The sequence below is a fragment of the Physeter macrocephalus genome, chromosome 11 (genome assembly GCF_002837175.3).
Source record: "Physeter macrocephalus isolate SW-GA chromosome 11, ASM283717v5, whole genome shotgun sequence".
NCBI classification, from domain to species: Eukaryota; Metazoa; Chordata; class Mammalia; order Artiodactyla; family Physeteridae; genus Physeter; species Physeter macrocephalus.
In genome coordinates this window covers 90,926,492-90,938,185 of record NC_041224.1, presented here as the reverse complement: position 1 = coordinate 90,938,185, position 11,694 = coordinate 90,926,492, and the positions used below count along the sequence as shown (strand labels likewise).

General features: G+C 45.3%; 1 pseudogene; it reads left to right on the top strand.

The window, feature by feature from the left end:
* Positions 1-1,264: 1,264 nt before the first annotated feature.
* LOC102985282 (ubiquitin-conjugating enzyme E2 R1-like) lies at positions 1,265-2,024 on the top strand (annotated as a pseudogene).
* Positions 2,025-11,694: the final 9,670 nt, after the last annotated feature.

Sequence of the window (11,694 nt, the reverse complement as noted above, 5' to 3'; positions counted from 1 at the left end):
TTTCTGCCTTGATTTCTTATTATTATCTATACTTCAAACTAGTTTAAGGTGTTATCACCTGTCACTTGGACAACCATAATAGCCCCCTAACTTGTCAACCTCTGTTCATTCTTGCCTCTGTTCATCAGTTCTTTCTACTCAGCCAAAGTTATCTTTTTAAAACACAGAGGATCCCCAATCATTGCTTTTCTCTCTCCTTGCTGTTGGAATAACAATAAAATCTTTAACAAGACCTGTGAAGCCACCTGTGGCATGCTCCCTACCCATTTTTCCAGCTTCATTTTGCCCGGTGCTTCCCCTCTCTTTCCACTCCAGCCAAACAAGCCTTCTTCAACTCCCCCAGCAGCCACATTTGCACAGGCTGAGGCCAAAACGCTCTTATCTCCCCTATTAGTCTAGTTATCTCCCACTTAAGCTTCAGGCCTTATCTGAAATGTCACTTCCCCCAGGAAGTCATCCTTGAACTCCCCAACTAGAAGGAATTCACGTTACTGTACTTTCTAACAGTATATGTGTCTTCTCCTAGTAATAATTACACAGAGTCCACAAGGGCAGGGACCACACTTGGTGGGGACCACACCTGGTGTTGCTCACTGTTGTACCCTAAACTGTACACAGTACTTGGCACACACTAGGATCTCCATAAATGTTGAATGAATCATGAATCTTTCTGGAGATGTTTGGCAACATATGCTAACATTTTAAACCTGTATATTCTTTGACTCAGTAATTTATTTCGGGAAATTTGTTTTTCTTTTATTCCATTATACATATACACAGAGCACAGCACACACACACGGGAGTGAGTCCTAAGGTTTTCCACATTTCTAAGTACAGCTGACCCTTGAACAATTCGGGGGGTTAAGGCTGCCGACCCGCTGCGCAGAGAACCCAGCAGGGCACTCTGTTTATGTGGCTCCTCCATTATCCGGGGTTCCTCTCTATGCCTGGTTCCGAATTCTCAGATTCAACCAACTGCAACTCCTGTGGTACTGTAGTAGTTACTATTGAAAAAGAAATCCATGTATAAGTGGACCCACGCAGTTCAAACCCATGTTGTTCAAGGGTCAACTGTATGTGCATGTTATATAATCAGAAACAGAAGATATTTTCATTTGGGGGGGAGGATGTACATTAATTGTCTTACCTAGGTTGTATCAAAGTATCCCCAGATTAAAACACTTGCATCAAAGGGAGGACATCAAAATATCACTGTCATTCCAGTTCCAGAGCCGGTCCCAACTTGCTGTGACAAAAGGGTCACATGTCAAAAAGTCAGAGCAGGGGAGCACCCAGGGGCGCAGAGGAGGAAGGCGGCCCCTCCCCTCAGCCGCTGGCGCCCAGCTCGCCCAAGGCGCTGCTGCTGGAGCTCAAGGGGCTGCAGGAGGAGCCGGTGGAGGGCTTCGGAGGACCCTGGTGGACAAGGGCGACCTGAACTGGGAGGTGGCCATCTTCGGACCCCCCAACACCTACTCTGAGGGCAGCTACTTGAAGGCGCGTCTCAAGATCGCCATCGACTACCCTACGCCGGCCTTTCTGTTCCTGACCAAGATGCGGGGCCCCAACGTCTACGAGGCTGCGGACGTGTGCATCTCCATCCTCCATCCCCCGCTCGACTACCTCCTACCCCCTGAGCGGGGAGCTGCCCTCAGAGCGGCGGAACCCACCCAGAACATAAGACCATCCTCCTGAGCATCACCTCCCTCCTCAGCGAACCCAACACCGTTTCTCCGTACCAACGTGGACGCTTCCGTGATGCACACGAAGCGGGAAGAGAGCGAAGGCAGGACCAGGAGCACGCGGACGTTAACTGGAGGCAGGTCCTGGGGACCAAGGCGGACGCGGAGCGGGCCGGCGGGAAGGTCCCACCGCGCTGGCCCAGTGCTGCGGGAAGACCCAGGCCCGGTGCCCGACCAGGGCTCGGACCTCTTCTACCAGCACGACTACAGGGCGGCGAGGCCCAGGCCGAGGCCCGCAGCGCGGGCGGGGACGACAAGGACGACTCGGGCCGCGAGGAGTCCTGACAGTGCGTCCCCACCAACAAGCTTACAAATTTTACCTCAGCCGGCCGCCCCCACCAACAAGCTTACAAATTTTACCTCAGCCGGCCGCCCCCACCAACAAGCTTACAAATTTTACCTCAGCCGGCCGCCCCCACCAACAAGCTTACAAATTTTACCTCAGCCGGCCGCACCGTATAGGCTCTCGGGCTCCTCTGCCGCCTCGACTACCTCGGGTAAGTGTGCGCTGCCGGTCCCCAGGTCCCGCCCTGGGTTTCCTCTGCTTTGGAGGGAGGCCCCGCCCCTCCCGCCGTCACATCCTGCGGGCCCCTAGCGTGCTGGGCGCCGGCGCGGGGTGGAGGCGGTGCCTGGGGGCCACGGACCCCGGCCCTGTCTGCAGCTCCTGCTGGCTGGAGCCAGAGACTTGGGGACCCAGCTCGCGAGTGAACAGATTAACTTGAGGTCCCCTCTTCTCTCTGCTTTGGTTTGTTTGGAATCTAAATAAAGCGATTTTATGAGAAGCCAAATAAATTAAAAAGTCAGAGCAGGTAGAAATTTTCCACTAAGGTTAGGGCATTGTAGAGGATCCAAGGTCCAAGGACATCTTCAGGAAAAGGTAGCACGTGAGTGAGGTTATAAAGGATAATTAGGATTCACATAGATGAGGAAGAGAGGAGAGTCTGGGAACAGTACATGTCAGGCAACAGAAAACAGGATCAGCTCAAAGAGAGGTACGGAGATGGGAGTGTGCAGGGCAAACAATGTGCTCGCTCATTTGGCCCAGTGTTAAGGGGTGTAGAGAGAAGCAAGATACAAGAGAGAAAAGGTAGGCTGGAGCCAGATCACAAGAACCTCAATAGCTGATGGAAAACAATGACGGGATTAAAGCTAGACCGTAAACATGGCAGGCTCCATGCTTTACTATTTTTTCATTTCTTTTTTGAGATGGTAAAATACGTTATTACGCTCAGTGCTGCAGTGAATATACTTATATATTTCTCCAGCCACAAGCTTAAATGTAGGAGAAATTCCTAAACATGGAGATGATGTGTGAAAGGATATGCACATTTTAAATGTTGATAAATATTCTGAGATTGCCCTCTTTAGAGGTTGTATCAATTTACATACCTCAAAAATGTATAAATGTCTGTTTTCCTACAACCTTGTCAAAAATAGGTTGTCAAAAATACATTTTAAGAAACTTTGGATATTAAGTGAAAAATACAGTTTTTGCTTATATTTGTTTATTGTGTGGGAACCTAGGTATCTTTTCAACTATCTTAGAACCATTTGTATTTCCTTTTGTGATAGATTTGTTCATGTTGTTTGCCAGTTTTTTTTATTAGAGTGTTGATCCTTTTCTTATAGATTTGTAGGAGTTCATATTTTAACAAATTTAGCCCTTTGTCTGACAAGTTTGTTACAAATATTTTTCCCTGTTTATGATTTGTATTTTGACTTGATTTGTAGAGTTTCCTACCTTGCAGAAATGTTTGATCTTTAGAGTCAAACTTGTCAATATTTTTTTATGTCTCCTGAATTTCGTCATGCTTAGCTCTTCTCTATGCCAAGATTATTAATTTTTTTTCCATTTTTCCCTAGAAACTTGGTAGTTTAATTTTCATGTTAGTAGTCCATCTGGCACTTATTTTGGTATAAAACTTGGGAGAAATACAGATTTATTATTTGCCGGATGGCTACCCAATTGTCCCAACACCATTTATTGAATTGTAAATTTTTCCCACTGATTAAAATATGCAACTTGATCAAATCCTAAATTCTTATAAAAGCATTGGGGTCAATTCTGATTCTATTCTGTTTATTCTGTTATTTCCACTATTTTATATTCCAGGTCACTTATCCGTTCTTCTGCCTCAGTTATTCTGCTATTTATTCTTTCTAGAGAATTTTAAGTTTCATTTATTGTGTTGTTCATCATTATTTGTTTGCTCTTTAGTTCTTTTAGGTCCTTGTTAAACGTTTCTTGTATTTTCTCCATTCACTCTGAATTCTTTTTCAGGTAGACTGCCTATTTCCTCTTCATTTGTTAGGTCTGGTGGGTTTTTACCGTGCTCCTTCATCTGCTGTTTCTCTGTCTTCTCATTTTGCTTAACTTACTGTGTTTGGGGTCTGCTTTTTGCAGGCTGCAGCTGGGTAGTTCCCGTTGTTTTTGGTGTCTGCCCCCAGTGGGTAAGGTTGATTCAGTGGGTTGTGTAGGCTTCCTGGTGGAGGGGACTGGTGCCTGTGTTCTGGTGGATGAGGCTGGACCTTGTCTTTCTGGTGGGCAGGACCGTGCCCAGTGGTATGTTTTGGGGTACCTGTGACCTTATTATGATTTTAGCCAGCCTCTCTGCTGATGGGTGGGGTTGTGTTCCTGCCTTGCTAGTTGTTTGGCATAGGGTGTCCAGCACTGTAGCTTGCTGGTCATTGAGTGGAGCTGGGTCTTAGTATTGAGATGGAGCTCTCTGGGAGATTTTCACTGTATGATATTACATGAAGCTGGGAGGTCTCTGGTGGACCAATGTCCTGAACGTGGCTCTCCCACCTCAGAGGCTCAGGCCTGACACCCGGCCAGAGGACCAAGACCCTGTCAGCAACACGGCTCAGAAGAAAAGGGAGAAAGAGAGAGAGAGAGAGAAAGAAAAGAAAAGAAAGTTATTAAAATAAAAAAAGATTATTAAAAATTAAAAAATTGGGCTTCCCTGGTGGCGCAGTGGTTGAGAGTCCGCCTGCCGATGCAGGGGACACAGGTTTGTGCCCCGGTCCGGGAAGGTCCCACATGCCACGGAGAGGCTGGGCCCGTGAGCCGTGGCCACTGAGCCTGCGTTTCCGGAGCCTGTGCTCCGCAACGGGAGAGGCCACGGCAGTGAGAAGCCCGTGTACCGCAAAAAAAAAAAAAAAAAAAAAAAAAAAAAAATTAAAAAGTAATAAAAAAAAGAAAGATGAGAGCAACCAAACCAAAAAATAAATCCACCAATGATAACAAGCACTAAAAACTATACTAAAACAAAAAACAAACAAAAAATACGGACAGACAGAACCCTAGGACAAATGGTAAAAGCAAAGCTATACAGACAAAATCACACAAAGAAGCATACATGTACACACTCACAAAAAGAGAAAAAGGAAAAAAAAATAATGTATCTTTTGGGAAGTCTGAGGTCTTCTGCCAGCGTTAGTATGTGTTCTGTAGGAGTTGTTCCACGTATAGATGTATTTGTGGGGAGGAAGGTGATCTCCACGTCTTACTCCTCCTCCATCTTGAAGGTCTCTCTACACCTATGTTTTAGGGTCAGCTCTCCAAGATCTCTGCCTTACCAGGTTGAGAAAGGAAGGTAAAATTTTACATTGTCCTTTTCTTTCCAAATCCAGCCTCTTGTGAATATGGTTTTGAGGTGCCCATGGGTTGTTGATCCTCCTTCTCCCAAGGACAGCTATTTCCTTCTTTATGAAGTCTTTTTATATGTGTGTGTGTGTCTCTCATTAGCATTTGAAAGTTTTCCTCACATAGGTCTTTTTGGTGTCATACTATAGGAAGATCATTTGTCAGATAGTTAGCTAGTTAGGAGAAGTGGGATGGTCAGGTAAAAGAACACTCCCCAGGCAAGATTTAATGCAGGACTGAGTTATATGAAGGCAGTCGAAGTCAAAACAGCAGAATTTTTTCCTTATTAGAAAATGGAAGCCAGGGAGAAAAAAAAGAATCAAAAACTTCTCTAAGGTTTTGAGCTTAAGGAATGACGGGGTTGGGGATAGTATTCTCAGAAAAGGATAAGAAGGAGAAGAATCCGATTGTGAACAGAAAGATGATATATATGGTTTGGGAAATACTGGCCCTTGGGGTCCAGCAAGATGTCCAGGTGGAAGCATCCATCAAGCAAGTGGAAATAAATGTCTGGAAGGTGAACCCATAGGGTGAGAGTCAAAACTCTTCTGGGAAGTGTGATTAGCTAGAGAGAGGAAGATGAGGGCAGGACCTTGGAGACAATCTTGTTTGAGGAGAAGAAGAAAGAAGAGCCAGCAAAGGAATCAGGAAATGAGAAGCAGCTAGAGTGAAAGAAATAGTCCAGAGGAGAGTCAGAGAGAAGAGAAGACAGTGGTGAAGGAAAGCACTGCTGTACCTGCCTTCACAAAGTGCTCTCATAAGCTTGTATTAGAGGCTAGTCATCTGAGGTTCAAATCTTGACTCCATTACCTAGGAGTTATATGGCTTGAGGCAAGTCAGTTAAGCTCTCTGAGCCTCAATTTCCTTATCTGTGAAATGGAGATAATATTATAATAGTGCCTACCTCATAATGCCATTGTAATGATTAAAGAGAGATACTTCTTTTAAAAGATAGCCAGCACTCAGAAACACTAGCTCCCTCCTTCTTTCCTCTCTGTATCTGCTGAGGTTCATAAAGGTTAAGTGGCATTCCCATGCACACAAAGCTAAGGATTGGCAGAATCTCTGATTCAACTACACTGGAGTTACTTCATTCTGGAAGAGTGTATGGTCAACAGTGGGCAGTGACATCAAGGAGGTTGAGAGTTTGGCATTTAGGACATTATAGGGGAGTCAGTAAGGAAAATTTCCTTCAGAACAGTGTATACAAAAGCCAGATTCCAAGAGATTAAGAAGTGAGTGGCTACTGGTTATATACCCAGAAGAAACGAAAACAGGATTTCAAAGAGATATATGCACTTTCATGTTTATTGCAACATTTTTCATGATAGCAAAGATATGGAAACAACCTAAATGCTTATCAATGGATGGATGGATAAAAAAGATGTGAGATATATATAAAATGGAATATTATTAAGCCATGAGAGAGGAGCATATCCTGCCATTTCGACCCTGAGCACATTATGCTAAGTGAGGTGAGTTAGAGAAAGACAAGTACTGTATGGTATCGCCTAGATGCAGAATCTAATAGTCAAACTCATGAAAAATAGAGAGTAAAGTGATGGTTACTGGAGAGTGGGGGGATAAAATTGATGTTGCTTAAAGGTACAAACTTGCAAGGAGTAGTAGATAAGCCATAGTTATCTAATGTACTATAGAATGAATATAGACAACAATAGTGTCCTATAATTATGTATTGTGATAAATATTGATACAATGGCAACCATATGACAATATATTAATGTATCAAAGCAACATTTTGTACACTTTAAAGTTACACAATGTTATATGTCAAATATATTCAATTAAAATAAATAAATAAATGAGTGTTTATTCCCTCCTATGAGCTCTGTTCTTGCTCTCCCAGTAGCCTACTTTCTCATGTATTCTTCTAAACTTTCTTTATGCATATACAAATATTACATGGATTAAAATGCAGTTCATTTTGTACACTGTATTCTGTATCTGACTTTTCCTAACAAGCGTCCTGGAGTTCTTTCCATCTCTGTATATACAGAGTATCTTTGTTCTTTTATACAGCTGCATTCCAGTGTGTGGATATATTATAATTTAATCTCTTCACCATTTATGAACATTTGGGTTGTTTCCAATCTCCCACTTCCATAAATAACGCTAGGATGGTTAACCATGTACACATGTTGTTTCACACAGCAGTTCTTTCTGTAGAATAAATTCCCCAAAGTGAAGTTCCTACAGGACAAAGTCTTAATCAGATCTAAAAAGAGAATCAACCTATAAACACAGAAATCAAGGCTGTAATTCTTCTGTGAGGTGTCCAGTTTAGCACAGGAACAGATAACTAAAAATCCCTATAGGAAAGATATTTCTTACTTCCTCTCTCTGTAAAAATAGAAAACAAATCCAAACACCCATGATGAATGTGCATTTTACTCCCCATTTAATGTGCTTTGCTCCAGATGTTATAGAAATCATTGAGTTTAATGTAGTCTGTTATAATTTTTATTCACAGTGCTATTCAAAGTCTTTTGAATAACATTAGGGAGGTGGCTGAGTTTTGCAGGAATTAATATAGAGACCTGAGTTGGAGTTCATTAGACAACTATAGAGCCATCTTATGGTCATACAGCTTCAGCAATCTTATATTCCTAAATGGAGTTATTGGGTTAGTGGGTGGCAGTCATGCAAGTTTAAATTGGTATTGTTCTCCCACTCCTTTCCTGTCAGTTTCCAGCACCCTGACCCCAGAAACAACCGTATAACCCTCAACTTATAACAAGGAGCCTCTTCTTCCGTGAGGTTTCAAGCACTAAGCCAGCTTAGCGTGTCCACGGCTGGGAGTAGAGACTTGGCACTTCCACTGCATGGGGTAGAAGAGCCAGAGAGACTAAAGAGCCAAGAGATGGCCTGTTCTCCTTATTCCTGCTATCAATCATTTCCTTCTAGATGATTCTGACAGTAAGAGAGCTGAATTTTTCCAGAGACGCTCCATCCCAGGTCATGTCCTCATAAATCAGAACGAGCTGCCCTCCCACAGTCTACTCCAAGGACTAGCCCTGCAGCCTCAGCGGATGACCAGCCTAGGCACTCCAAAAGAGAACGCAATGGGCCCTGTAATCAGAGGGACTTGAGAAAAGAAGAGAAACAGCCAAGCAGGCAGAAGTATAAAAATACTTGAGTCTTGTGCTTTGTATCATTTTCTTACAAAATTAAAAAATAATCATCATCACAAAAAAGTTGGAAAACTGCCCGCAAGGAAGGAAGAGCAGAGAGTTACACCAGCTAAGCTGGGTGCAGCCAACAGCGTAGCTCCGAAGATGGTGCCACCTGGTGAAGATTCAGAGCGATCGCGCAGGGTTAAGGAAAGTCGCTCAAGAAACTCCAGCGAGCTGGGGAAGCCTGGAGGAAAGGCATCAGAAATCAAAGTGCAGCTGCTCTTTCTGCTGTTTAAATCATTATATATCAGCTGCAAATTTAGTTTGTTGGCCAACACTCAGAAGTGACATATGGCCAATAAAAGGTTCAGTGGAGTTTTCCATCCTGCTGTTCAACTTTACCATGGCTTCCCTGCGGGCTGCTCAGTGTCAGAGCAGGCTGCACTTCAGAATCTGCAGTTCATGAACTGCACGCAGGCCATTAAATGGGCACAGTTCTATGCCTGAGTATGCCACCAACCCAGCAGAACATTTGACAAGTTGATGTGCATGGTCCCTGGAATTTGTTCCACGCTCAGATCTAACAGTCTTCCAGGAGCCACTGAACAAAAAGCGTCTGAGTGGACAAGCTGTCTGGAATGTTGCAGGTGGCGACGCCGTAGGTTTTACAAGTGGAGTTCTCCTGAGGCATCGTCTGGATACCCTGCAAAAAGCTTGTGAGAGACAACTACACTCTGGTGCCCATTAAAACCCACGCCAAACGCAAAGGAATTGGCAAGTGCCAGTGGCTCAGGTTTGGAAACCGTATTCATTGGTTTTAAGATGCAAAGAGAAGAGGTTTATTTTCCTGGCTCTAGGTTGTTCATTTCACCCACCTTGGAACTAGAATTGCCTGCAGTTGAGTAAATTGAGGCAAGCTGGTCCACTTTGAGCTGTGCTCACAGCGATCAGCTGGTGTGCTCCTTCTAAAAGCAGTCCCGGGCTTCCCTGGTGGCGCAGTGGTTGAGAGTCCGCCTGCCGATGCAGGGGACACGGGTTCGTGCCCCGGTCCGGGAGGATGCCACATGCCGCGGAGCGGCTGGGCCTGTGAGCTATGGCCGCTGAGCCTGCGCGTCCAGAGCCTGTGCTCCGCAGTGGGAGAGGCCACAGCAGTGAGAGGCCCGCATAACACACACTCACTAAAAAACAAAACAAAAAATAAAAGCAGTCCCGCTACCCTCTGTGGCTAATATTCAGGGACACCTCGATGGACTTCCCGCCCTGTCACTTCTGTAGCCACCCTACAGTGGGGGATACATGCTACCCCAAACCTTAGAATGGAAGGAACATAGATAGTAAAAATCATTCTGATCCTTTTCTAATTTTTGTGTTCTTAAACGTGGAATTGGGGGATGAATGATGTCCACAGTGACTCCTTTGTTTCAGTAAAAGAACAAAAATTGTCCCAATAGGTGATTTCATGGTAACCCAAAGAGACACCAGCAGAAAATATGGTGATGCACAGTACTATGTTTGCTTGCATTCTGCACGATGCTGTCATTTCTCTTGCCTGTTGTGCACCTGTCAGAAATATACGGCCAAAGGCAAAGTGAGATTCGGGGTTAGACTCAAAGAAAGCCGTGTCGCGAACTCCTGTTTTGAATCTGTTGGCAGAGAGATGGTGGAGGCGCGAGAGGGAGGCAGGGGAGAAAAAGAGACTTGTTCAAATACTACACAGGAATTGATGTAAAAAATGAAGGGTCTCTGAGTCTGTGAAGAGGTGGCACAAATTATAACAATGAATCATTTGCACAGAAATGGGCTCTCAGTTCTGACAGACAGTGAGGATTTAGGAAGATGAACTTCTCCTGGGTTTCAGCAAGTAGCTAAGGCAAGGAAGCCAGTGGCGCTTGGGGTTTGCAGAGAGTCACAAACTCTTTCTTGAATGTGCTGACTTGGCAAAAACTCAGTCCTCAAGGAGCCAGCCTCTCTGGAGACTATAATTTTTTTTAACCCCTGTGTATTTAAGGGAAAAGTTAATCTCTCTGCCTCTGACTTATTTACACTTAAATCATCAAAAAAGTTGTTTTGTTTTGTGCTGTTTGCTGGCCAGTAAGTTAGAGTCTAATTTAGAAACAGCCTCTGGTCTTGGAAAAGGACCCAAACCCAGACACAAGACTCAGACCAGCTTCTGCCTTGATTGCAAAGAGTGGGAGGTTATTTCTTTGGGTAACACTGTGGGGAAAGCTGTCTCTACATTTTAACCCCCAGCTCCCATGCTCCCACCACCCAATGCGCGCGCGCGCGCGCACACACACACACACACACACACACACACACACACACACACACACTCTCTCTCTCTCTCTCTCTCTCTCTCTCTCTCTCTCTCTCTCTCTCACTCACACACTCAACTAAGGAACTGAGTCTGGTAGGAAGTCAATGGAACAGGATGCCTGAATGGCTCTGTCCCCTAAAATTAAATTGGGTCATGGTAAACCTGCAGAAAGTAATGGTTAAGATGCATCATCCTTAACAGTTAACAGGGACAGGCTCTGGAGGCAGATTGCCTCGGGTTTAAGTCCTGCCTTTGCCCTTTTCTTGCTGTGTTACCTTAGGCAGTTTACTTCATCCTTCTGAGCTTGTTCTCTCATTCGTAAAACGTGGGCAACGATAACGGTGCCTGCTTCCCAATGGTGAGCCTTAAGTGCACTGATCCCCAGGCAGTGATCAGTGCGGTCTCTACGCATGGTAAATACCCAGGGCCTGCTTCAAATCAATGAACTGTGACCCATCTTGCCAGATGGCACATACCCATTGGACACCTGTTGCACCACCTCAGATCCTCTCGGCCTCCCCTGACTCCTGCCCCAGCTGTCACTGCAGCTGGAGCACTCGCCCAGGTGCAGTAGAGCAGCACCTGCCGCGTGCCCATGTCCCGGGCCTCTCACCTCCTTGAGCGCCTCTCTGTGGTCTTCTGCTGGGTTCTCCTAGAAGCCGACTCTGAGTTAAGGACACAGAGATGCTCCTTGGAACACTGAAGGGGGAGTCAGGGAGTGAGATGGGAGGAGAAGAAAGCCAATGAAGGGTGTGGTGGGGCTTCCCTGGTGGCGCAGTGGTTGCGCGTCCGCCTGCCGATGCAGGGGAACCGGGTTCGCGCCCCGGTCTGGGAGGATCCCACATGCCGCGGAGCGGC